Source organism: Apodemus sylvaticus, chromosome 10 (genome assembly GCF_947179515.1).
Source record: "Apodemus sylvaticus chromosome 10, mApoSyl1.1, whole genome shotgun sequence".
Taxonomy (NCBI): domain Eukaryota; kingdom Metazoa; phylum Chordata; class Mammalia; order Rodentia; family Muridae; genus Apodemus; species Apodemus sylvaticus.
The window spans coordinates 27902668-27930448 of NC_067481.1; the positions used below are offsets into that span (position 1 = coordinate 27902668).

The 27781-nt window shown below is 52.7% G+C and overlaps 1 pseudogene; it reads right to left on the reverse strand.

Moving 5' to 3' along the window:
• Positions 1-26426, reverse strand: LOC127694351 (60S ribosomal protein L28-like; annotated as a pseudogene).
• Positions 26427-27781: the final 1355 nt, after the last annotated feature.

Sequence of the window (27781 nt, forward strand, 5' to 3'; positions counted from 1 at the left end):
TCATAGGTGGCAAAGCAGGGCTCCGTGGGCTAGGGTGGACTGCCTGGAGGAGGCGGCACTGAGGCTGGACCCCGGAGGATGCCGCCCCGGTGGCGCTCCCACGACCCGGGCAAGGCTGTCTGGGCGCCGTCTCCGGTCTCGGGGCCTGCGGTCGGGGCACAGCGGGGCCGCGTTTGAGCCGGTCAGCTCCCTGCGGAAATTACAGGGGCGCTCGGCACTGCGGTCGCGCCCCCCGGGGCAGCACCCGCTGGTTGGAGGCGTTTAAATTGAAAGCAGCTTTGGGGAGAGAGGGCGGGCGGGGGCCAGCGAGCCAGGGGAGGGGGCGCCGGGCACAGCGACCCCATTGTCTGTGCCCTCGGAGGGGCGGAATCTTGCGGTAAGCTCGGCGGCGCCCCCTCCGCGTGCGGGGTCCAGAACCACTCCCAGCCGGTTCCCATGGTGCCCAGCTCCTGGCAGGCTGCGACTTTGCCTCAGTCTCCACCTGGCCCCCACCTGGCACCAGCCCTGCACACCCCTTACTCTCCACACCCGAGCTTCCTCTGGTTCGGTTCCACTCCAAGGATGAATCGATCTGATCTGATCAGGTGTTCTTGGGTCATGGAAGGTCAGAAGACCTAGGACGGGAGCCCATTGCAAGGTTGTCACCTTTGGATTTATCTCTGCTTTTTTGGGTCCCAGGGTCTTCCATAAATGGGAGGATACTTCACCCTAAATGCTCCCTGTCTCTGGTCAATTTGAAGATAGTTTGACCCCATGCGTGGAACGGGATTCCAACAGGAGGGTGCTGTGGGCATCTGAGGGACAGTGCCCAGCTGCCACACCCTCCTGTGTGGGGGGCATGTTTGTAATCACAATACTAGGGAGCAGAGGTGAGAAGATCAAGAGGTCAAGGTCAGCCTTGGCTACAAGTTGGAGGCCAACCTGGGCTACAGGAGACTTATCTCCAAAAATAAATAAATAAATAAAAGAAAAGAAAAGAAAAAAGAAAAAAAGGGAAGAAGTGGAGGAGAAAAAGAAAAAAAGGTCCTTCTTCTTCTTTATACTCATAAGTAGGTGTGTGGGAGTAGTGCAAACCAACAGAGCAGAGGCTGGGCAATCCTGGTAAACTTCCTGGAAGAAGGAAATGTGGAGCCCAGCTAGGAAGGCTGAGTGATGTTCAAAGAAGACACTTTGAAGGTCAGGCTAGAGGCCGTTGTAAAACGAACAGGTCCTGCTGGAGTAACATGATTTGGAAAAAAGAGACAGTAGGTGGTGCCAGGCCCTGGTAGTCTCCTGAGCCCAGCAGGCTCCCCTGGGTGGCTTCCTAGTCCTTTTTCATAGGGCTCTGGACACCTAGAGGCTGTCCCTGGGCCCCTGGCACCAGGTGTGGAGAGCTGAGCCGGGGTTGTTGTTTCCTGGGTTTACAGCCACAGAAGTTGTTTGCCGGGTTGGGTGCCCAGGGACATACCCACTTGCTCCACATCTGGCAGAGCCACGTGCTTCTGCTCTGCCTTCGGGAGGCACCCAGCGGGTGGCAGGTACAGGAACAAAGACAGTGGAACCCGGTCCTTGTTGCGACCTGAGACCCACATGTGGTCACGAGGAGAGAGGCACCACCAACTGGATGAGGGGGGTTGTAAGGGGAACGATGACACGGCCTGGGGGGACCGAGTCATGGGACGGAAGCAGGCTGGGCCAGGAGTCCCCTCAGAGGTGTGGGGTTCAGAGCTTTTATCCCTCCCACCTCGGAACGCCCCTCCCTCCCTGAGTCCATATCCTATCTCCGAGAAGGCTTGGATCTGGGAGATGAGGCAAGATCTCCTCCAGTCACTCTTTAATGACCAGATTGGAAACTGAGCTCCGGGCTTGGCCTGATCCTCCTCCTCACCTCTTCCTCTGGGTCCTGAGTCCAGGCAAGAGACTCTGAGCTTGGGCAGCTGACGGGCATCCCTGTTGGGCTAGAGAAAGTAATACCATAGAAACAGGACGAGGGGTCCAGGCTAGGCATAGTGAGCACAGGGGTTCCCCTGTTCAGATTACTGGCCAGGCCATTTTTTCCCAGGGGGCTATCAGGAGGGATAGGAAACCCTCATCCCCACAGCCAACTAGCTCCAGGGCACTGTGCCTGTATATCCTATCCTTCCTATCCTCCACTTTGGGCTTTGGAAGAGCTCAGGGAATCTGCCCCTCGCCTCTCCTGGCCCTTCTCCTTAGAAGCCTGGATAATTCCTTTGCTGTGGGGCAGGCAGGGGAGAGTTGGGGTGGTACACTGACACTCTGAGGGTCTGAACATGTCCTAGATATCACACTCAGAGCTACTAGCTCCCAGGGCACCATCATACCGAGGCCAATGGCTCTCCATCAGCCCTTAAAATATTTCTTTCCTGTATCCTCCTCCCTTGCTTCATCAGAGAGCATGCAGGCTGCTTTCTTAAAATATTAATTAATTAATTTTTACCGTGTGTGTGCAGGAACACTTATAGAGGCACCAAAGAACACGTTTATGAGGTTGCTTCTCCACGTTTGCTCTTCTGTGGGCCCAGCTCAGGTTGAGCCCAGCTGGTACCACAAGCACCTTTGCCTGCTGAGCAGGCCATCTCCTGAGCCCCGCACAGGCTTCTTGCACAATTTTTTCTCCCTCTGCCTCTCCCTCTGTACCAGATTGTGCAGGGGAGGGAGTGTGTAGGCCACACAGTTGGGGACTTCAATGGCCTGTCCTGCCAGCTTCCCTCCTGGAGGAAGGCACAGCCCTGAAGTTGGGTCCTTTGCAGGCTCTGGTTTTTGTTTTTTGTTTGTTTGTTTTTTTGTCTTTTGAGACAGGGTTTCTCTGTATAGCACTGACTGTCCTGGAACTCACTGTAGACCAGGCTGACTTCGAACTCAGAAATCTGCCTGCCTCTGCCTCCGAGTGCTGGGATTAAAGGCGTGTGCCACCACCGCCCGGCTCTTTGCAGGCTCTGGACGCTGCCTGATGCTCTGGGTTCAACATCTGAGTGGATCCCATGGAACTCTGGGAAGGGATGCAGCTGGGCTGGACTAGAGTGAGGCTCGGTCACCCTCTGGGTTCATCCTCATGATCAAAATGCCCCAGAGCAGGTGCCACGGGCAGAACAGTCTGTCACAGAGAGTCCTTGTTGTCAGGAGCTCAAGCCTCGTTTGTCTAGAAAGGCCAGGCTGGAGGAGGAGGCCGGGGCTGAGGAGAAAGCCAGGTGCTCTGGGTGGCCTCTCGGGGCTGCTGTGGGTTGCAAGAAGGTAATGTTCCAATTCAGCCTCTCACACAAAAGCTGGTATTGGTGACACCAATAAGGTGTCATAGTGGCCTTATTGAGACCTATGTCTTGTTCCACAACTTTCCCGGATATCTGCCAGGAGCCATTGTGCCTGGCTATGGGATCCTGCTGTGAAATCATCCCCTTCCTTAAAAGATCTAAGGGCTTCCCTCCCACTGCTTCTCCCCTCTTCTGGTCCCTCCTCCCATTTGAGAGTAGCTCATTTGAGAGTAGTTCTGTGTAGCTCCTGGAACTCTGTAGACCAGGCTGGCCTTGAACTCACAGAGATCCACCTGCCTCTGCCTGAGCTGGAATTAAAGGTGTGTGAAGCCTCTTTTCAGAGACCCCTGCCATGCGGTAGCCTCAGCTTTCCTTGGAGCCTCTGCCATGATGTTGCCTCTCTGTCTGATCATGGCTTTATAATTCTTCTAATAACCTCTTTAATCCCCAGTAATTTGTCTCAGTGTCCTCTTGACCACCTGCCACACTCAAAATGTAGCAGCTGTCTAGTTCCAGAATCTAAGATCCTAACTAGGATGTGGTCCTTAAGTGCTGGGATGGCAGTGACCGCTGCCGCGACTGTCACGGTAACAGCTGCCCACCCAGCTCTCTGCCTACTCGGCCTTGAAGATAGGAAGGCATGGGAAGACAAATCCAACGCTGGACCCAGGTGAAGGCTGGCTGACTCCTCACAGGGGAGCAATGGAAACCACAGTCCCACACTCCACCCCTCCAGAAAAGTCTTCAGGACAGAGGAAGAAAGGGTCAGTCAAGATGGCTGGTGGGGGTTGGCCATTCTAGGGTATTAGGGTGCTCTGGGAGGAACATGCATTGTAAGTGGTGACTGGAGAGACTCAGGAGACAAAGAATGAGGAACAAGTCAGGTTTGGCGGCCTTCCCCTCCTCCACCAGCCTGGCTCAGACCCCAGGGCTCTTGCGTAGCTTTTGAGAGAGAAGATGCCTCTTGGGCCTCCTGGGCCGCACCTCTCCAGGCCTTAGCCCCCTGCCTCAGGCTGGAAGCCACTTTCAGCCACTGTCAGGCGGAACCCTGGGGAGGCCTTAGCAGCCCTCTCTGAGGACTGATTAAGAGCCAAACAGCTGGAGGCAAACATCTGCTCTTTCCCTAGGGAAGGCTGGGCCTTGTTCCACAAGTTAGCAGCTATCTGTCCCTGCTGAGGAGCCAGGCCTCCTCACACAGAGAGGAGACAAACACTTATGAGGCAAATCTTCAGTCAAGCGGCTATATCCACGTGTTGCTGAGGGCAAAGACTGTGACACGCGCAGGTGACACGCGCAGGTGCAGGCTTCCGAAGCCCCACAGAGGTCACAGTGAGCCATGGCTGTTGTCTGACTCTTGTTCTGGCTCTGTTCTGGCTTTAAGGTGCTGCTGGGAGTCTGGGCATGCTCTGTCTGCTACTTACAAAGGAGCTTGGGAGTCTGTGTGGGGGCAGGAGTATCCAGGAGGCAGGGTAGAAAGTGTGACTCCCAGCATCTGCCAGCCACCCCAGGGCAGGCCCTGCCATGATTTCTGATGGCCAGCCAGGTCATAGTCACTGTGGGCGTCAGGAAGCACAGAACAGCTTATGAGGTAGGTCCTATGGCCTTCGATTTCACAGGGAGAAAACTGGAGCTCAGGAAGGTAATATGGCTTAGTCATTGCTAAGCTATTGATACCCAGAACTTTCTCTTAAGCTCTCTACCAATCCCTTTGGTGGATGCAATTGCCGTCAGGTGATCCTGCATCCTCCTGATCAGGTCCAGGTGAGCTGGGCTGGAAGAGCAAACCCTCACCTGCCTGCCCTCTGACCTCTTGTCTCATCCCAGAAGGATTAACTCAGGGCACTGCTCCTCTAGGCCAGCTCTAGGCCAGTTTGCCCGGTCCAGGTGCAGGAGGCCGGCCAAGAAAGGTCAGAGGTCAAGTGGTGAGCCCAAGGTCCTCTGTACTCAATCCTGTCACCTAATGGTGTTCCACCACCTCCACCGTCAAAAGGAAATGTCTAATGTGATATCTGGTGATTGGAAAGTGAATCAAGTACAGGCTTCTGTAGGGAGGGCCTGGGGCAAACGACCTACCTTCTCTGGGCCTCATTGTGGGTCTCTATAAAGTGAAACATACCAGGCTTCTGGCTAATAACAGGATCAAGTTGGAAAGGATTGTCTGGACACCGGAGCGGTGCCTTGTGTCATTGTTCATGGAGAATCCAGAGGAGCTGTTTAAAAAGAGAGAGGTCTGGCAATGTGTCGGCAAATCTATAAAAAAGGACATGCTTGATAGGGGAAGTGTCTAGATTTCGGAGGAAGGGTGGATGGCTGGATGGGCTTCTAGGCGCCAGGCCTCCATCCCCACCCTCAACCCCAGGGAGGAGAACATTCCTCTCAGGTCTCCTTGTACCTCCAGGCGCCTGGGATCCTGGCCTGCACAGGAGCCCAGCCCACCTGGGAGCCCATAGGCCTCTACCTTTCCTATGAGTCAGGGCTGCTGGCTGGGCCAAGAGTTCCTGTGTATCCTTGTGAAGTATGAAGCCCCTCAGGGAGCTGTTTCTGAGGTCCCACTGGGACCTGTGAGAGACAGGTGGCTCAGCTGGAGTGGCTTTGAGGCTGAGGGGCAGAAGCCTGCGTGGGGGTGGGTTTGTGGGTTCGTGGCAACCACCCTACTTACTGCTATGTCACTAGCTGGCGGTCCTCCAGTCCCAGCCCCCAATAATGTATTTGCATGCCTGTGTTGGGGGTCCTGAGGAGGCACCTGGCAGAGTCACATCATTTCCCCCACCTGCATCTCCACCTCCATCCTGAGGCTCCAGAGGCAGGCTTCCTGTCCCTTGCCTCTGTCTGAAGTCATGGTCTGCACAGAGAAGTAAGCTTTAGTGAGACTCTGGTCCTCTGGTGTGATGGAGAGAAGCTGGAAGTGAAGGGGGGGGGGAGGTAACAGGCTTCTTAGGGGAGGAAAGACAGATGGCCTGGAGGGGAGGGCCAGGGTTGAGGTCCTGCCTTGGTGTGTAAGTTTCTCTGCATCCACCCCAGCCACTGGCCATTCACATCCACTTCTGAGATGGCCTCCTTCCCCAGCTGGCTGGAGCTATCCCATCACAAAATAGGCCCAAGAGACAAGCAGGGACCCTCTCCTAGTGCCACCACCCAGCTACCTTGCTGTAGATGTAGACTTCCCTTGCTCAAAAGCCTCCCATGACTCCACATGGCCTACGGGAAAAACACCCCTATTCCTTCAGATGTCGTTCAGTGACCTCCGCTCGTGGGCCCCAAGCTCTTACCCATATTATTACCTGATAAGCTCAGTTCTTCTATCCATCCTTGTCAACCATCTGTCTTAAGCCCAACTATGACATCCTTTGTAGGCTTAGAAACTGTCTCATCATTGATGGAGGCTGTGGCTGCTCCTGCTGCTGCTGACGGAGTGAACGGTGGCTGCCTTGATGACTGGGGCATGGCTTTTTGGGTCTATAGCACCCAGCAGCTGGAGCGTAGTAGTTGTTCAATAAACAGAAGCCAGAAGTTGATTGAGTCGATAGTAAGCCCTGGAGTTCAGCTTGGAGGACTTCCATCTTGCCGCTGTTTGCTAAAATCTCACCGATCCTCTGAAGTCATCTCAGTGCCTCTCGACCCTGACCCCTTCCCTGGGGCCTCCATCTGTGAGGTTAAGCCACTGTGACAAAATGTTCCTGTCGCCCTTGAGCCCCGTGACCTTCCCATGGCCCCGCCAGCCTTTTGAGGCTGAAGTTTTCCTCCACATTACTAGACTATTTTCAGTGTTGGGATGACCTCAAGGCTTTAAAATTGGCAGGAGTGGTGGTGAATTCCTGTAATTCCAGCACTCAGAAGGCTGAGGCAGGAGGATTGTGACTATAGGTCAGTCTGCATTATATATCAAGCTGACTGCAGCCTAGCATCATCCACTTGAATGGGTGTTCAGCCCAGTTCAGGGTCAGATCCACAGTATCAGCTTCTCAAGGGCCTGCAATCCCAGCCCTCAGGAGGCAGAGCAGGCCCACGTCTGTGAGTTTGAGGCCTGCCAGAACCACATGGTGAGACCCTATCTCAAATGGAACAGCAAGTAAAATAATATCTAGTGAAGCTTCCCGCTGTGTTGGAGTCTTTGGATGGGTCTCAAAGAGGCCCTGAACTCTTGTTGCTCCTGATACAAACAGTATTTTATTTTATTTTATTTACTTTGAGGTGGCTTCTAGGCCAGGCCGGTCTTAAGCTCTCTATAGAGCCAAGGATGACCTTCAACTTCTGTCCCTTCTGTCTCCACTTTCTGAGTACTTGTATTATAGGATTTCATCATCATATCCATCTTATATGGTGCTGGAGACCCAATTCTGGGCTTCGTCTTTGCTGGGTGAGCATTCTGCCCACTGAGTTATATCCCCAGACCCTTGAACAACTTGAACAAAAGACGGCCACAGTTGTCTTCCACTCATTCCCTCTGAATGTCTGTCACACAGGGAGAGGGCGGGCCCACCTCCTGACATCAGCAGGTCAGCCGCAGCCGCCAGGGTTCTGACTGACACTCCTGTCTCCCTTCTCAGAACAGAGAAGGGCTCCATAAACCAGAGAGCAGTCGCCACTGTACTGAAGAAGAGTCTGACACCCCTTCCCCCGCAGCTCTGTCTCCGTGCCCCCTGCTCTGGCCTCAGAACAAGGAGCAGAGTTTGGCTCTCTTCCTCCAGTCTCCCTCCTGGGGACCCCTGGCCTCATCTCAGAGGTCTTGCCCCTGCTGCTTGGAGAGCAGACTTTCAGCCCCCACAAGGCTCACCTGCTTGGCTTCTGTCCCGGTGGACACAGAGATGTTATCCCTAGGGAAATGGGCCTCAATGGGGGCATTGTTCCCTCCCTTTTCAGAGAAGGATCAGGGAGGGGACAAGGCAGAGACTGGGAATGTCCCAGGTACCACACAGGCCCGCTTTGTCCTCCTCCCCCTCTCCCTCTTCTCCTGCCCTCCTACCTGGCCAGCCCCCTCCCTTTCACCTACGTCTCCAGGCTTCCTCCACACCTTGGGGCAAAGCAGCTGCGGCAAGGGTGGGGCTCAGGGTGGCCCCGGGCAGTTGCGTGGGAGCAAGGTGTCCCCTCCACATGCCAGCTCCCTTAGGAGTTTGGCCTTCCCCTTGGCTAGGCTCAGCCTTGTCTACCCCCTTTGCCTGTGCGACACCTCTTCCTGGGAGACCTTGCCCTCAGGAAGCACCCTGCTGGTGATCACCTTACTCTGGGAGCACTTGGTCTTAGGAGAAGCATCTTGCCTGGAAAGAATAATGTCTGGGGAGATCCTGGCTGGGCAGTATCTGGGGGAGCATCCTATCTAAGGGGACCCTGCCTACAGCCATGAGCCATGAGCCGTTCTCTTTATGCACTGCTCAGACTCGGTTTCGTCCTGGCTTTTTTGGTCACCATCTCAGGATAGCCTGCTAGGAGGTTGGACAGGCTAAAGAGACAGAGATCAGTTCCCGCCATGTGTGGTGCCTGCACTTGTAATCCCCCAGTACTGGGGAGACCGAGGAAGGAGAAACCATTGAGTTTATGAGTTCAAGTCCTGCCTGGTTAATTTATCCAGAACCCCGGACTCAAATAAAGTAATGAAAAGATCACTTCCTACCAGCTGAGGCCAGAGCCAAAATTCCTGGAGCCAGGTGTGGGCTCAGCCAGCGGTTAGTCAGGTGACTCTCAGTAAGCTACTGTACCCTGGAGGTCTCACGGGTCTCCTGTGTAAAAGCACAGAGTCAGGCCATCTTCTCCGAGTTCTTCCCGGGCTCTGACCTTGGGGAGAACCGACTGTGTGGTTGCTTCTTGGAAGGGGAAGCTGGGATACAGAGAGACATAGACTACCCCGACCCTGCTCCGACCTCCTGCCTGAGCTTTGTCCCCAGAGTGAGGGACAACCAAAGAAGACGAATGGAAGCAAGCCTGCCACAGGTGGCACTGATCTGATTCAGATCCAGTTTCTGCCCTCGTGGCCCCCAGGCCCCTCACACCTGCCGAGTCCCTTTGTCCCTTAGGCTGGGAGCACTGGCTTTCTTTCATCCCCTCCTTTTCCATTCATGCCTTAAGCCAGGGCGCCGCCTCCTGCCTCCTGGCTGGGTACCACCTTGACGAGGCGGCTGCAGGCTGGCCCCACCTGGGCAGCACCCAGAGGGCTCTGTTGCCCCCTCCTCCTCTTCTGGAAAGGTTGTGGTGAAGGGAGATGGCGTGTTCAGGAGGAAGGCACAGTTGTTCTACTCCTTAACACAATCGTCAGTTTGGAGGATCTGGGTTTTTGCTGATGAAGGTAGAAATTTAAGGAAGGCGGCTCGAAGAAGGAACGTTTTGTCTGGTGGATTTGATTCACCGCTTAAGCCCAGCTAGGGAGGGGCGTGCTTAACTACTGGCCCAATGGTTAAAAAGCACTTTCTGCTTGCTGCTCTTCAGAAGACCTGAGTTTGGTTCCCAGAGGCCATGTTGGACAGCCTACAACTGTCTGGCGCTCTACTCTTCTGGCCTCTGTGGACACCCACACACGTGCAAATAACTACTCCTTTTGCCACCGCCATAGTTAAAAATATGATAAATATCCTTTAAAAAATAGACTTGATGGAGAATGTCTAAGCAGACCCTGCCCTTCCTTTCAGGACCAGCCAGAGAGAGCTACCATCCATCCATCCATCCATCCATCCATCCATCCAGGGGGTATATACAGATAGGAGACTCTGTAGGGGATCTACTGTAAGTATAGAAAACATAGTGCTAAGCCATCAAAATCAAGCTCCCCTTGCCTTTGCAGAGGCTATGCTCTTGAGGAGACAAATCAAAACCAATAGATAAGAGCCAGGCATAATGGCACACGCCTTTAGTCCCAACTCTCAGGAGACAGAGGCAGGTAGGTCTCTCTGAGTCCATGGCCAGCCTGGTCTACAAATCAAGTTCCAGTACAGCCACAGTTACATAGAAACCCTATCTTGAGGAAAAAACAAACAAACTAAACATCAACAACAAAAATCAATAGACAGGGTACGCATGGTTATGACAACTGAGGCACAAAACTAAGGTAGATAAAGGGGCAGGAAGTGATGGAGAGAAATATTTGATCAGGAGCTCAGTCCACCTTCCCTGGAAGGTCATAGAAGCAGAGAGCCTGGTGGAGAGCTGGGGGGAGATTTCTCAGGCAGTGGAAAGTGCAAAGGCCCTGGGATGGCAGAGGTGGGAGGGTTTGCTGTGTTTAAGAATGTGGAGGAGTCCACTGGGACTTGAGTGGAACGAGACAAGAGAGGGTGCAGATGAGCCTGCACTCAGAGTTTACAGGGCCTTGTAGACCACGGTTATGGCTTTCAGTTTGATGATAAGTACGATGGGTAAGGAAAATAGTCAGGTGCCCCTCCTTTGGGAACCTGGAAGGCCTAAGTCTCTTGCTTACTGCCTCTCAGGCCTACGAATATGGCATGAGTTGTTTGGGGATAGGATAAACCTAGGTCCGTCCATCCATCCATCCATCCATCCATCCATCCATCCATCCATCCATCATCTGAAAATATTCTACTCTCCTCCACTCAGGGCAGCGAACACTCGCTAGCCAGGTGGTCTCAGGAAGGTGACTTAACCCCTTATCTGTGAGGAGGGACTGGTTACCATAGCTTCTTCCTTTGGACTCCTGTTAAGGTTAAACAAGGTCTTGTGTCCCTTCTTGGTGCTGGGCACATGATACAGAGAGTTGCTCCGTGGATGCTGGACGAACTCATGCATATGTGAGTCCTACGCCCTTCTGCGCAGAGCAGAAAGTCTGACTGGTACCCCCACTTCTCTGGGGAGCCTTTCCAAAGGGTACCCCCCCCCCTGCACTGTGACCTCCCAGCTTCCCTGTGCTTGCCCAGATCTTTGCCCGACTGCTTCACACCAGCTCTCAGCTCAGAGTATGATTTCGGAGCCTGTAGAACTATCTCGCTGGGCTTCTATGTCCGCTGGGGCTGTTCGCTCCGTGCCCTCGGCAGAATGGCGGGCATCCGTTCGGAGCCGTGAGAACTGAGGACGCAAAGGCCCTGAGACAGACAAAAACTTCTAGGGAGTGAAACCTGGAGGAGTCCCAGGCTTTGAAGCCCCGAGGACTTGGAGAGAAAGGTATATTGAGCAAGCCCTAGCTCTAGCCTGGCCTTGATGTAGATTGTTAAGTCACTTCCTGTGCCTGTGCCTCAGTTTCTGGATCTGGGAAAGGGGGCAGTAACACTCGGAAGGTTAGGCATTTGCATGAGGCTCCTGCCTCCTTGAGGAATGTGATCCTCAGGCTGTGGCAGCCAGCCGGTGAGGAGACAGGACGAGATAGGAAACATGCTGCCTCTCCGAGGTGTTTGCTCTGCTCCAGACCCAGGGATGGAGTTGGGCAGGGCCCCAGCAACAGTACCCAGTGTAGGTGTACTTTTGTATGGAGTGAGTTTCTGGAGTTTCTCTGGATTCAACATGAAACAGAAAAGACTAAGAGGTCCAGACTACCCCACTGCTTGGTTCCCATTTCTAGAGTGGTTCTTAGCATGTAGCACGTTCTTAGTGCTTTCCGTGTCAGGCCCCTCAAGGAAATCAAAGACACACGGGGACACCCACAAGATGTCAAGTCAAGCAGGTGGATTTCTGAGTTCCAGGCCAGTCTGGTCTACAGAGCAAGTTCCAGGACAGCCAGGGCTACACAGAGAAACCTTGTCTCGGAAAAAAAAAAACAAACAAACAAAACAAAAAACAAAAACAAACAAACAAACAGAAAGATGTCAAGTCAAGGGGCGCATCTTCACTAGAAGAGTGTTTTCCTATCCTGTGTGAGGCCCTGGCTTCTATATCCAGAACTGCCCATACCAAAAGTTGTTTCCTGTTATTTGGTGAGGGCAAGCCTCAGAAAGGTAAATCAGAAGAGGTGCTTCGGAAAGCTTAAGGAGCAGAGATACGAGTGATTGACCCAAAGTTACACAGCAGGTAAGCTGTAAAAGAAGGCCACTTCCCTGGGGTTCTTTTTTGCTTCTCACGAGATTAGCTTCTCTCCCTCCTCCTCTTTTTCCTCCTCCTCCCCCTCTTCCCCTTCCTCCCTCTCCTCCTCCTCCCCCTCTTCCTCCTCTTCCTCCTTCTCTTCCTCCCCCTCCTCCTCTCCCTCCTCTTCCTCCTTCTCCCCCTCTTCCTCCTCTTCCCCCTCCCTCTCCTTTTGTTCCTTCTTCACACTCCTCCTCTCCTCTCTCTATCCCTCCTCTCCCCCTCTTCTCTCTCTTCAGGGAAATCAATCATCTGGGTCCATCCTGGAATCCCCGGCCCCTGCCCACCATCTTCCCCAACATGGGGGCCCTTCAATATGCAGCTGCAGAAGCAGGCAGGCTGGCTTTGGACTGGCAGGTACAGAACCAGAGGTGGCCTAGCCTGTGAGGGGGAGAGATGGCGCATCTGATGAAGGACAACCCCCCCCCCCCCCCACACACACACACCTAGGGCTCCTCTATGCACCCCCCGTCACAGGCTTTCCCTGATGAAGGACAACCCCCCCCCCCCACACACACACCTAGGGCTCCTCTATGCCCCCCCCCCCCCCCCCCGTCACAGGCTTTCTGATGCTGCCTAGGATAAGCCAGGCCTCAGCCCACGCGAAACTCCTCACACACACCTCCAGCTCCAGGCGGTCCCCTCGACCTTGTCAGGAGCTGGCCCTGTGCCTAGGTCCCAGCCCAGGGTGCTGGGTGGCAGCGAGGGGCGGGCGGGAGGCTCCGCGTGCTTCAGTATTTATTTATTTGTAGGTCCGGCGGCTTACACATTCCAGGCTCTGATTACCCCTGGGGGCCGGGAGGAGGGACACACTGCTGCCGCCTGGGCCTTTGATGTTGGAGAGGCGAGATGGCCAAGATGCAGAGGAGTCCCTGCTTCTCTGGGGTGTGTGTGCTTGTTGGGGAGCCCTGGTGATGTCACCTCTACAAGACAAGGATGATAGGCTCATGGCCAGGCCCAGGGGAAATAGAAGAGGTCAGAAAGCGAGAAAAGAGGAGACAGCCCTCTCTTGGGAGGGCTGCTTGGCTCATAGCCCGGATGCCCCTGCTAGGGTTGTAGTCACAGCTGAGGTTTCGGAAACCTATGCGTGCTCCAGAATAAAGGGAGAAGCCATCCAAGTCTCATGACAAAGAACCAGCGTCCACCCCACGGAGAGGCCCCACCCCACCGAGAGGCCCGGAGACCTGAAGTGTAACATAACCGCTCCCCCAACTGAGGTCAATGTTAAGGAGTCAGGGACACAGAGGGAGAGCCACTCATAATCACTGAGGCTGTCAGTGAACCTTCTTGGCTCTCTAGTGGATGCCACGAGTGATGTGGAGGGCTTGCCCATGAGTGTGGGGGATGAATGAATGAATGAGTGAATGAGTGAGTGAGTGAGTGAGTGAATGAATGAACAAGTAAATGAATGAATGAGTGAATGGAAATGTTGACACAGATGAGAGGCAGGAAGATGGTGTGAAAAGAACCCTCACCACAGGGGTGAATGGGTTAAAAAAAAAAGACACAGAAAATGACAACCAGGTATGTGCTGGGATGAGACACAGGAAGGAGGAGGAAGAGGAGGAGGAGAAGGAGGAGGAGGAGGAGGAGGAGGAAAAACAGGAGGAAAAGGAGGAGGAAGCCAGCTGAAGCCACTGGGAGCCAACCAACCATTCTTTTTATTTCTAGCTGGGTACAATTTCAAAAGCTGCAAATGTGAAATAGTACGGAATGGCCTCACGGCTCCACCCGGATGATAGCCATCTCTCTGGTCTTGTTGTTTACTTTTCATTGTTGTTGTTTGGGCACAGCCTTACTGAGCTCGGGCTGGCCTTGAACTCCTGACTCTCCTGCCTCCATCTCCCAGGTGCTGGGATTAGAATGTGCACTGCCACACCTCTCTCGTGTTCTCTCTCTCTCGTGTTCTCTTTCTCTCTCTCTCTCTCTCTCTCTCTCTCACACACACACACACACACACTCTTATTTTACTCTTGGTGTGTGTGTGTGTGTGTGTTACTAGGGATAGAGCAGGCACCCTCTCCTGAACAATTCAAGGGTCACCCTCAACGTTTCCTTGTATATGTCCCAGGAACAGGGCTGTTCTCTTCCCTAGCCGCAGTGTAGCTATCTGTCTCACCATTTCGCTTTGATGACAGAATTTCATTTAAAGAATCTATTCTTCACAACCATATCTAGTTTTTACACTTAACCTACTATGGTCTTTTGGTTGGTTGGTTGTTTAAAATTTTTATTATGTGTGGGGTGTGCGTTCTGCATGTAGGTATGCACACGAGTGCAGATGCCCTTGGAGGTCAGAGGCAATAGTCCCCTGGAGCTGGAGTTGCAGCAGTTTCGAGTCACTTGACATAGGTGCTGGGAATTGAACTTTGGTCCTCTATCTGAGAAGCTCTTAACCTCCGAGCCATCTCCCCAGCCTCAGGTTGGTTTCTTTTTTAGATGAAGTCTCGCTTGTATAGCCTTGGCTGGCCTGGGACTCTCTATGAAGACGAAAAGTTTGCCTTCAACTCCCTGTGACGCTCCTGCTTCTGCTTCTGAGTGGGGAAATTAAACACATGTGCTACTATGTATGTTTTGTGTGTGTGTGTGTGTGTGTGTGTGTGTGTGTGTGTGTGTGGTTGCTTGCATATCACATGTGTAGAAGCTAGAGATCAACTTTGTGGAGTTAATTTCCAGGACTGAACTCAGGTTGTAACAGAACATTTGCACTGTAGGCCGGCAGGCATCTCAGAGCCCCTAATAGAGTTTTGTTTTTTTTACAAGATTTACCCCTGAGATTCATAAGGATTCATGTGGGATGACAGTGACAACTCTCCAGGGATACAGGGACATGAGAGGTGGACACTGACTAGGACAGAGGGTAGTATGCATAGAGAAATTGTCCCAAGTCCCCAGCAGACTGGTGAGTGTTCACAACTTAACAGGGCAAGGGCTCATCCTAGCTCTGGATCCCTTAACTAACCAATATAAGAGCTCCCCTCTCCCTCCTCCAGCCCCACTCTGAAGGTGCTCCCCTCCCTCCTCCAGCCCCTATTCTGAAAGTGCTCTAATGTCTGCAATCTCCTGACAGCTGTCTACGAAGCAGACAGAAGTCTGTGTGTGCCAAGTTGCCCAGACCAGGGCCTGCTGTGTCCCCAGTACTTGTATACTGGGGGGTGGAGGCAGGGAGGGCAGGAAGAATCCATGTCACTTGTTCCAGATGCTGCAGCTGGTGAGCCCTAGGCTTAATGGGGCCAGTGGGAAAGTGGTCTCCCAGTCACGGCCTCTGCAACTCATGACAGGCAGAGACTTTACCCACAGTTCCCCCGGGCCCCTGAAACCTTCTCTGCCCTCTGAGACTGCCTCTGGAAACATCCCCTTTTACCCTTCTGAAGAGTTCTAGTCCTTTCTCTACACTAACATTCTGGCTAGAGAGGGGGCCCAGTAGGGCTCTCTCTGCCCATGCTCCTGGCCCAAGCTTCAGAGCCCAGAACCCAGTAGATACCAAAAATAATTGTTCACTTATTTTGTCTGACGGCCAAATCCAGTCACCCCCAAGCTTCTCCCTGGGAACATATAGAAGGATCTGGAAAACAGAAGGTGCACAATGGGAGTGACAGGGCATGTTCTCGGCTCCTGCTCGAGGACCAGTGGGTAGAGGGCTTGATACTGAGAAGGACCTCTCCCTATGTCTGGTGTATCATGGATGGTTCCTGGGCCCACCTGTGCGGAGACAGCAAGTAGGATGTCAGAGACAACTTGCTGACCCTCACAGGCCCTCTTGGGCCTCCCGGGCCCATCCAAGCCTCTACCCATCAGGCGTGGGTGGCTGAACTGTGGTTGGTTGGCTCAAGTCTACATCACCGTCTTCGCCAACCCGGCCAAAGGTACCCCATACAGATGCTCGGTCTGGGACAGTGTCCAGACCTTGGTCCCCAAGGTCCTCCCACCCCTGCTGGACAGTGGCCTCTCCCAGTGACTCAGTCCTGACGTAGTGGGGCAAGCGGAAAGGCCATGGGTGGAGGAGGTGGCGGCTCCCTCCCTCTTGTCCTCACTTCCCTGGTCTCAGTCCCCATAAACTCCTCTCTTGACATGCCTGTCCTCTCCCATGAGCCTCTGGGCTGGCAGTGATTGCCTTTGTCTGTGGCAATGGGCCTTGTGTGCGCTTTACTGTGGGTCAATGGACACAAGGAGTGAAGTTCTTCTTGCATAAGAATCTAGATCTATATGTTGTTTCCACAAGAACATATGCTGGTGAGGAGATGGGCCGAGCTCCTTCCTCAGCCCTTTTGTAGGCTCCTCAGTTCAACTCCACAGCTGTCTGTGGCCCAGATTCTGGTTCCTCTGGCCTGCCCCCTGCCCCCCCAGAGCCCCTGTAAGTGTGTGACCCCAACTCTTTATCTCCGAATTGGAAAGGCTCCCTGGTTCTCCCACCTTCTCCCTGTAGGCCAGGCACCCTAAGCCTCCAGCTCTGCCCTGCCCACACCCTGCCCAGTGGCCCCCTCCTCCACCCACTTCAAAGCCCAGAGCTGGCAGCTGCTAATTACACGCCCCCCACCCCCCTCGCTCGTTAAGTGTCATTAACCCCAGTTTACAAATGAGGAAACTGAGCTGGGAAGGCAAAGGACGTCACCCCCCTTTATCCCCACCAGGGGTTCCTAAGCCAGGGCTGGCACAAGGTTAGGGGGACCCTGCCAAGACTCCCCTTCCTAGGAGGATTTGGGGGGCTCAGTGTCCTGTCTCAGCTCCCACTTCCTGCCTTTTCCAACCCTCCTCCTTTCCTTGTCTCTCCTGATAGTGTGGGGGATCCCCTGGCTTTGTAGGGTAGCATAGAGCTTCTCAGAAATCACACACAGCAAAATGCAAATCGGGCCCCCAATTACTGTAGAGTCAGGGCGGTGGCACGGGGGTAATGAGACTTGGGAGTGCAGGGACCCCCGCCCTCCTGTGCATCTGCTCGCCAGAGGCCCTCGATGGGAAGGTGTTGGTGATGCGAGTCCTGAGTGGGGCTGGGGGAAGGCAGGGTGGGAGCAGCGCTGACTCTGAGGAGACTCCGGAGGGCTCTGAGCTGATGCTGTCAGCTGGCCGGCCCTGCCCTGGGGACTAGAGAAGCCCTGACTGTCAGCCCTCCGTGGGAAGGCGTCCCTCTGTGGCTGGGAGTTGAGCCAGCTGCTTGACCTTGCTTGACTCAGCTGACTGGGACTCAGAGGTCTGTGAGAGCCCTAGAATGTCCCCCAAACAAAGAAGAACAATGGTCTTTTACAGAGAAACTGAGGGAGGGGTGGCATTTGTTCAACAGGGATCTTATAGTACAGAGGGGGGAAAAAAAACCCCAAAACCGGAAGACTAGAGTGTAAGGAGAGGGGCAGATGCAGAGAAAATGCATTGGCACGAAGCTGCCTCTCAAAGTCCTGGCCTCTCACAAAAATCCCTTCCCTCCTCTCCTTCCCATTCCTCCTCCCTTTTGACTGCGTTTCAGGTGACCCAGGCTTCCAAACTCACCAAGTACCTGAAGGTGACCTTGAATTTCTCATTTTCTTGTCTCTACCTTCCAAGTGCTTTGATTATAGCAAATGTGACCGTGTCTGGTTTGTGTGGTACTGGGATTCAAACCCAGGGCTTTGGAGCTGCCAGGCAAACACTCTGCTAACAGAGTCCTTCTCATGACAAATGTCTTTTGTATGGACAGACCCATGACAAAGGGGACCTACTAACCTGACCATTGTTTTTTGTTTTGTTTTGCTCTCCTGAGTCCCTGAATGTGTTGGGACTGCAGCTGTAGCCTGAGGTATAGAAGACAGACTTGAAGAACTCTGGACCTCCATGGGGCAGGGCTGTGATCTCAGCAGCTAGTTGGTACCCCTAAAGGCATTCTGCCCTGTCCAATCTCCACTCCAGGATGGAGGGATGTCTCTGGCAAGCACCCCTGAGGGTCCCCCCCCCCTCCACACTGTTCTCAGTGTGGAATGAAAGGACCGTGGACTTCATCTGTCATCATAGGAAGATCCCACATCCGGGGAAGCTGGCAGTGACATCACTTGCAGCTTTGGACCAGGTGTGCAGCCGGTGATTGTTGTCCCTGCTCCCTGCAGCTGTACAGGTCTTGCTGAGATCTGGGGTAGGGGAGGCCTGTGGAGGGTACAGAGAGGAAGGGGGCCAGAACCTAGAGTCTTCCTCCCACCTACCGATCCTTCTGTCCCATGCTGGCTTCTTAGCTTTTTCAGGACAAGATCAGTCTCTTTGAAGTCCATGTGGTCTGGTGACTCATTCTAAGGGATCTGAGGAGGCTGAAGTGTCTGGGAAGGACTCCATAGAAGGTCAGGTATATGATGCCAGCAGATAGCAGGAAGATGCTCTACCCTTTTTGAACCCCCTCTCTCGACTCCGGTGGTTTCCACAGTGTGAAGGTGCTTTGTTTGCTGTGGAATCGGTAGTAAGCAGATCTCCTGTGGGTCTATCCAGAGTTGATTACTGTGAGGGTTCCTTGCTGCTTATAGGCCTAGGACCTAGGTCTGTGTCTCCTCCCGTAGAGGAAATCCTCACAGAGCCCCTGCTGCTGACCAGAATCCCTCCTTCCTCCACACCTTCAGGATTGAGCTCGTATGTTCCCTGGGAACTGGCTGCTGTGCCTTGTTTTCCTGTGTCTGAGCTCCTAGCCACCTCTCCATGGAGCTTTAGACAGACTCATCTCCTTGGGAACAAGAGGATAGAGGTAGAGGCCTGAGCTTTGCAGGCCTCTGTACCTTTCTCAGCTACCCCTACTCCAGGAAATTGTAGAATGTTCCCGACCCCCAAGCAGGTGCAGTCTGGACAGGGCTCACAAGGAAGCCTTTGTTCCCATCAAAACGTTGGTGTTACTGGTTCAAGGTGAGGTACTTTCCCTTCCTGAGCCTCAGTGACCCCAGGCTCCAAAGAACCTTCTGGATTGAACAGTACAACAAATGCTCAAAAGTGAATTTAGTCCCTGGGAGAGCCCTGCACCTCTGCAGCGGTGCATCGATGGCCCCCTGTGCCAGTCTGTACAAACCACTTCTTAACCTCTGCCTCTTTAACCTCTGGTCTCATCTCTTTGCTGGAGCGATGACCAGAGACCCTGGTTTGTCTTTGTGGTCAGTCCTCTCACCTGGCACAGAGCTGGACCCATCACATAGCGCATGCCCTGTGAGAGCTCACTGGGATGAAATGACCAAGAAGAGTTGGGAGGGACCCTGGCACCCAGGAGTGTGCAGGGGGACAGGCTCACTGGGAAGTAGAAGGGACAAAAGTGGAAGGAACTAAGTCCAATTGAAAGGTAAAAAGGGGTTCCAGACAGGGTGACTGTGGCCAAGGTCACATGGAAGTTGGTGGCAGAGCTCCGTCTTGAAGCCCTGACTCATCCACATTCCGAGATGGCAGGCTAGCAGGAAAGGTTTAAAAGCAAAGAGATGAAGCCTGGTCCGGGGAGTTTGGGTCTATGGAGAAAGCCTCCAGGGCCATTCTGGACTGGGTGAGACTGACTACCCTGGGACAGGGACAAGCAATGCAACCCAGAAGCCCCTGAGTGACTCCAACCGTGTGACCCAGGAAGAAAACCAAAGTCATAGAGGGTCTTTCCGAGCCAGGCTCCCTCAGGAACTGAGGTTCAAGGTCACTCTTCCTGATGATCTCTCGGTTCTCCTCTCTGAAGGCATGGGTCTAGCATCGGGTCACTATGACCCCTACAGGGGGTTAAAGAACCTACCCACAGCATGCACACAGGGCAGAGCTGAGAGCAGGAGCTGAGGCTGAGGGATGGCTTTGGAGCTGCTAAGGCTGGGAACCCCTTCTTTTTCACGAGTCTGCCATTTTGACAGCATGACTTTGGGCAGAGCCCCTGCTGAGAGGAGATCCATCAACTGAGTTGTGAAACAGGAATGGAGGACAATGACTCGCAACCTAAGTGGATGTAGGGGCACTGAGGCACAGAAAGCAGATGCATGAGGGAGGGGAGGTCTCAGAAACTTGCGTGGACAAAGAGGAGACTGGGGCGTGGGAAGAGAAGGTAGTCTGGTACCTACTTTAGCCAGATCTCACTTCCCAAGCTCTGCCCACCCAACTCTGCCCAATGTCACCTTGCAACCTGCACTGGAGAACAGTGGGCCTTGGGTGTTGCTTGAGGTTAAGAAGCTAGCTGGCAGCTTGGGAGAGACTTGAAGGAGAGACAATGAGAAGTCAGGGAACCTTCTAGTCCTGAGGCCAGAGGGTCTGAGGGAGGTTATAGAGGATGGTCATTCCTCACCGAACAAAAGGAAGAGTGGCAGGGGTGCAGGGTTCAGCTTCGGACCTGGGGCCGGAGCTGGAGCTGGCTACATCCGGCCCCCCTGCTCATCCTTGGTTTTGTTCTTGGCTAGCCTGGCTCCCAGCTCTCCCCAAGCCAGCAGCCTCAGCAAGAGCCTGGAGTGCAGGGTGCCGCACTGCTGTGAGATTCGCAGGAGCCTTGGAGGGGGTTGGTGGGAGACTGCCAGGCGCCGCTTAATAGGATTTTAATTATACAGCTCTAGTAAGAATTTTTTCCCCCCTGGGCTTGGGCCCTCACAGGCACCTCCATTTCTACCTCAGCATCTTCCCAGCCCAGGCGGCCCACTCTCCCAGGCCCCCCGCTGGCAGCCCTCACCCACGGAGGGGGGACTCTGGCCTATCTCCTAGAGGCTCAGGGAGGGCCTGGCATCTGCCTCCCAGCAATCTTGGGCTCCCAGGGAGCGCCTTGTTTAGGGAACTGCTCCTGGGAGATCTACATCCCGGGACTCCTTGGTGGCCAGAACTGGGTGTGACAGCCACTCAGCAACCTGATGGCCTTGGTGCTCATTTTTCCAGGGTGATTCTGCTCCACGCCAGGCCCTTTTGCGATGATTGTCTCATGTGACGCTTGCAACTCGGGGAGGCAAGCCAGGCAGATGGGAGCGATAGGCTCCATTTTACGGATGAGGAAACTGAGGCCGCAAGAGTGAGTGGCTTGCTCAAGGACACAATGAGTAAGGAGTCGGGCCTGCCAACCGACTCCTCCAAGTTCCACGTCCTACCCTTAGCCTGCACCACCACTGTGCTCCACATCCCTAGTCAGAAGGAACTGGGTCCGTGTACAGGCCTTGCTTTAGAAAACACGCATTTCAGCCCAGCATAGGGTTCCCAACCTTTAATCCTAGCACTTGGGAGGGGGAGGCAGGAGAATCAGGAGTTGATGGAGATTGTTTTAAGCTACTTAGTGAACCCAGTTTGGTCTATACAAGACCTTGTCTCAAGCAGGGGAGGGGAAAAGCAGAGAAGAGGGGAAGGGAGGAGAGAAGAGAGAAGGAAAAGAGAAATCAAGTCCCTCGTTCCCTGTTTGGAACACGAAATACCTTCTCTCTTCAGTCTGAGTCAGGCCCCTTTATTTATGCCGTCACAGCGCCTGAGAGTGACTGCTGTACCTCAGTCACACCGTGCTGCACAGGCTGGTGATTGGTAAACCTGTCATTAGCCTGGCATGTCCTTGACCCACCAGGACAGACCTTCCTGGTGCCCAGTGGCCAGGCTGTACCTGTCCGGTGACCTGCTTGAATGCCGTTGGTCTCTTGGCGTCCTTGCCAGGCAGTGTCAACAGTCTCGCACAGCAGTGTGACCGACTTTCTCAGCAGGGGCACTTTGAGTAAGACAGGCCTTTGGTGTGTGTGCTTACTAGTGTTTTTGTTTGTTTGTTTGTTTGTTTAACATTATTATTTTTGTTTTAGACATACATAAAAGTTTCAGAGAATTTTCATATGCCCACCACCGTCTCTCCTGTTTTTGCATACTGTATTGGTCTATATCATTTGTCTCAGCTAAGAAGCACACTTTGGCACACTATTAACTAACTTTAATATTTCATTTGAGCTATACCATTATTATACTTGTAAATGCCATGAGAAACACAAGGATACACTTTTTTTTAACTTTAATTTTATTTTATGTGTATGGCTGTTTTGCCTGTGTGTATGTTAGCATGCCATGTCTGTCCAGATTCCCTTTACTGGAAGAAGAGACGGCTGTGAGCTGCCATGTGGTTGCTGGGGACTTAACCTGTGTCCTCTGGAAGAGCAGCCAGCGCTCTTAACTGCTGAGCCATCTCTCCAGCCCCTATGGATATATTATATGAGGTTCAACAGTAAAGAAAAAATATGTAAGGCAGTATAGATCCCCTTTCATCCCCTTCTGCCAAGTCTCTCCTGCCTACGGATAATTTTTCTGTCTTGGGCTACCAGATTGTGGGTCTCTGGCTGTAGCAGCCAGTACCTTGGGTCAACCTTCAGCTGCAACAGGAAGATACCATTCTTGCCTTCCCCTGGTGGGACCCACCCAGCCGACCCTGTACTCAGTTCACACACTATGCTTCCTCACACAGTCCCTGCTGCCCAGAAGCCACCCCTCCTAGCCAGCCGTCCATGTTTCTGTCCCTTGCTGGGTGCTGACAGGGATACCCCTACTTGCCCCACAGCTCTGAGGTGGCTGCGACCCCAGACACAGAGTGGTAGAGCAAGCGGGAGGGAACAGAAGACTGTAGAGTCTGCTGTTGGGAGCTACAGTCTGTGTGAGAGATGCTCACGTATCTCAGCATGGACCCTGAAGGACTTTGGCCAGACCTAACCGGATGTGTGTGGAGTGTGTGCACATGTGCACGTGCGCGCATGCGTGCAGCGTCTCTGGACGGACCTTCAGCCCATCTCTGCTGGATGGGGCTTTGTGCTTTTTAGCTACAGCAGAGGCATGCTCAAATAGGCCGAGCCTCAGCCTCAACAACAGGAGGAGGTCTTTAGCTCTTTCTGCCTCACCCATCAAGCCTTCCTCGGAGAGCCCTAGAGGGCAACTGTGAGCTGTCTCTGGAGTCTTCCCGGTTCACCACCTTATGGTGTACTTCCTACCACCTGGGCTCACACAGCAGCGCCACACCCCTGCTACCAGCGCTTCTCTTGGGTCCATTACAACGATCTCATTCCGTACTCCCCCCCCCCGGAAGTAGACTGAGGCCAGGAGAGGGCAGTGCCTTGGTGGATAATCCATCCACCCAGGGAGACCGGCACTGGCCACTCATCCTCATCTTGTCCATCTTTGCCTCTGCCATTCCCAGGCAAAGGAGGGAGGGTGACTGAAGACCCCGTCTGCTCTCCCTGGCCGTGTGTGTCCTCCCACCTGTCAAGCTGTCCCCTTGGGTGCGAAGCCCAGGAGCAAAGGACAACGGGGGTGGGTCTCAAGCTTTGGGTATTTGTGACACTGTGAGGGACCCTGGTCTCCAGCTGCTGTGGGGCCCTAAGCCCAGGAGAAGCTGTGGAGCTGGCTGGTGGGGGATGGGCCCAGCATCGTGGCCGGCTGCCGTGGCACGAGATGAAAGGCCAAGAGTGGGGCTGTTGGCAGACGGACAGGCGGGCCGAGTGGAGGCGTGGGGTGGGGGAGGGGAGATAACCATCTGCAAGGCCTGCCAGGTGTAGACACGGAGTTTGGAGGACGCCCGGGTGGAGTTTTAGCCCTTGGGATCAGGGCAAAGAGCTTGAACTTGGAAGCGCTCTCTGTGAGGTCATCTTGTCCAGCCTGAAAAGCCTTGAGGCACTGGGCCACAAACCAAGCAGGCCCTTTCTGGGGATGGCTTCTGAGGCTGGGTGCCCCTTTCTGGCACCAACAGGTCTCCACTTAGCCCCATTCCCTAGTAGTGCCTCCTGAGGTCTAACTCAGAGCCTGGCCTCTCCATTTACAGGCGCAGCACTCCAGGAGGGGCTCCTCTCTTGTTAGTACCTCGCTTGGAGTGCTTGAGGCTGGGTCCATCTCGGGTACTTCTCTGACACTGCGTTCTTCTGATTTTAGTATTATTGGCAGACATTCCACCTTAGTCCCAGCCTTGGAGGGAAGGGTACAGACTCTTGTGCTTAATCTCTCTACCCCATCACCACCCCCTTCTTGTCCTTGTTGTCTAGCCCAGGATTTTTTCGAGACAGGGTTTCTCTGTCTAGCCCTGGCTGTCCTGGCGCTTACTCTGTAGACCAGACTGGCCTCGAACTCAGAAATCCATCTGCCTCTGCCTCCCAAGTGCTGGGATTACAGGCATGGGCCACCACTGCCCGGCTGAGGCCTTACCTTTTTTCACAGGGGAGACTTCCTCAGTTTCTCTCTGTCTCTCTCTGTCTCTCTGTCTGTCTCTCTCTTTGCTTGGAGTCCTTCAGTGCAGTGTTGCCCTGTCACACGTGAACACACAGAACCAGCTTCTATCAAAGAGCCCCCAGCAGTCAGACTGGCCAGACCCTGGGATGCTGTGTACCACACAATTCTTAGCTCTAAACATCTGCCCTTGGGACTAACACAGACAGAGCCCCAGTCAAGGGCTTCTTACTCTTAAGTTTTTAATATGTGAAAAGAAACCCTGCCTCCACACCAGAGTGAATGTGGAATTTACACAAGTGCTGGGGTGGTCGCTGATGGGATGCCTGTCTCTCCTGTGAGGTCTGTACACAGTGCTTTGTGGTCCGTACACAGTGCAAGAAAGAGGTGATAGGAGTGCCAAGCCTTTCACACGACAGCACACAGCAGGCGGTTTTGTGTCTTGTTTTTGTTTTTAAGACAAGATCGCAGGAATCTTGGGCAGGCCTTAAATTGCCCATGTTACTGAGGAGAACCCAGAACTTCCAACCCTTCTGTCTCTTATGTCCTGAGTGCTGGGATCACAGGTGTGCACTGCCACACCCGGTTTTATATGGTGCTGGGTACTGAACCCACGGCCTGTGGATGCTAGGCAAATGTAAGCTATATTCCAAGATCCTGGGTTGTTGTTGTTGTTATTTAAAAATAAAACATGTTCTCCCATAACTGAATTCTCTAGTATAGGGTTAGAGGTGGAGTTCAGGGGTAGTATGTGTGTCCTAGGTTCACTTTCTGGTGGTTTAAAAAAAAAAGTAGAAAGAAAATGCTTGTCCAGCATCTTTAAGACTTCTGGGTTCTTTAATCTCAGCCCTCAAGTGGCAGAGGCAGGCAGATCTCTTGAGTTCGAGGCCAGCTTGGTCCACAGAATGAGTTTTAGGACAGCCAGGGCTACACAGAGAAACTCTTGTCTTGAAAAACCACTAAAATATTGGTAAAGCCATAATTCTTGTATAGCTAAATATTTATGTGATTAAATATTCTGAATTAGCCCTTCCTGTATATGAGAATTCAGAAGTCTCCATCAACGAAGCAGAGAACCCTTATGAAGACACTGAATCTGTTGGCGCCATGATCTTGAACTTTCTGCCCTTCAGAAAACACTGAGAAATGTTTATCCTTTACAAATGTTTAAAGAATTCTAATTTAACATAAACTATAACTAATAAACATAAAATTAATTTGACTAAATATAAAAATATTTAATCAAATCCATAATTGTAATTATAATCATGTTCATCTAATTATATGGGAGATATTTTTACAAAACGTAATGCTTTGAGCTGGGCAGGGTGGCACATGCCTGTAGTGCTGTCATTGGGAGGACCAGGCTGATCTGTATAATAACCTTCAGGTCTGCCAGACCTACATAGTGGACTCTGTCTCAGATAACAAGCAAATGAGGCCAGAGAGATGGCTCGGTGGGTAAAGATGCTGCTTCCCAGCCTGACAACCGCTTGAGCTAGATCTATGGGACCAACATGGTGAAAGGAAAAAACCCTCCTCCTCCTCTTCTCCCTCTTCCTCTTCTCCCCTTCCCCCTCTCCCTTTCCCTTCCTTCTCTTCCTCCCCTCCTCCTCCTCCTCCTCTTCTTTTGATGGTTGAAAAAGTCAGTGGACTCTGTTTCTTCTGAGGTGTTGGGCTCAGGAGTTCTTGGTTTCTTGATGGGGCGGGTCCGTTTCCTCTTCACCACCACAGGCTTCTGGCTTTGCAGGATGGCACTGGCCCCGCGGATGGCCGCCATGCTCAGGACGGTACTTGGTCTTTCGGATCACGTGACTGATGCTGTTGCAGGGAGCCCGGGCATTCTTGCTGATGGTGGTCCTCACGTAAGAAGCGGCAGGTTTTCGCTGACTGGCTCTGCATTCCATAACCACCATGGCCCCTTTGTCATCAGCCGCGGGCTCCACTCCCACGGTCTTGTGGTGAATTAGCCTGTTGGAGCGGAAGGAGTCGCGGGGCTGCAGATTACTGGGCTCCGTGCTGTAGGTCTTCTTATTCCTCTTGGTCAAGAAATGAGCGGTTCCGAACAACCATCCATTGCAGATGTGAGGCCATGGCGGCGGCGGCTACCTCCCCCTATAGTGGCCGGGAGGTGGAAAGAGGAAAAGCCCACTTCTGACCTCCACTCTGCGCTGTGACACACACACACACACACACACACACACACACACACACGCACTATCCCACACGCAATAGATAAAATGTAAAATAATAATAATAAAATGTAAAAATAAATTAACTTACTAAAGAAAAGGCTTGTAACTGTGGTGTTTAGTATCCATCGAATTGACAAGCATAAAGCTTCCTGAAAGTTTCACACTTCCCTCTGCCCTTCATGTCACACAGATCAAGAGCTCCGTGTGGTGTCGTTCAGTAGAGCAAACCAATTCCCACCTGCCACGTGCATTCATTCTGAACACTTTGCTAATCTGTGGGGACTCTGGGACTCACAGAAACAAAACCATGCCTGTTTAACACTACCGGCAATTTTATTTTATTTTGCAAATGCTGAAATGGAATCCAGCCATCTTGTTTTTGTTGTTTATTGAGACAGGGTTTCTCTGAGTAGCCCTGGCTGTCCTGGAACTCACTCTATTGATCTGGCCTCAGACTCAAAGATCTGAGTGCAGCTCTGTCCTGGGAGCTGAGACGAAGGGCTTGTGCGACCATCCCCCAGTTTGTTTTACACAACCAAAAAGCTTCTGTTGTCATGAAGGCGGGTAGGAAAATTTTGTCTTATTTATTGATTTCTGAGTCCCACACCCAGAAACATCTCTCTTTACATTTATTTATTATGTGTGTGTTTATATGTGTGCATGTGCGTGCTATGGTACACATGTGGAGCTCAGAGGACTATTTATGGAAGCTGGTTCTCTTTTCCTGATACATGGATTCCAGGGACCAGACTTGGGTCGTCTGGCTCAGTGGTAAGTGCCTTTACCTGCTAAGCTAACTCATCCACCCTACTCAGTCTTTATACGTTTTTAATCATTTGTTTTGCTTTTTGATTTTTGAGATAAGATTTCACCTTGTAGTTACTGCTGGCTTGAATCTTGCTATATAGACCAGAATGGCCTCAGACTCAGAAATCCACCTGACTCTCCTTTGATAGTCCTGGGGCTAAAGATGTGGTCCACCAAGTCCAACATTTTTCTTTTCTTTTCTTAAATTGATCTTATTTACTTATTTTATTTATTTTTTGAGACAGGATCTTACTTATCCCAGGCAGTTCTCAAACTTATTATGTGGCTAAGGATAACAGTGAACTTCAGATCTTCCTGCTTCTACACCCCAGATGCTAGGATTACATGCAGGTCCTGCTATAACCACCATCAGTACATACTTCATTTAACCATTCATTCATTCATTCATTCATTCATTTATTCATTCACTCATTCATTTTTATGATA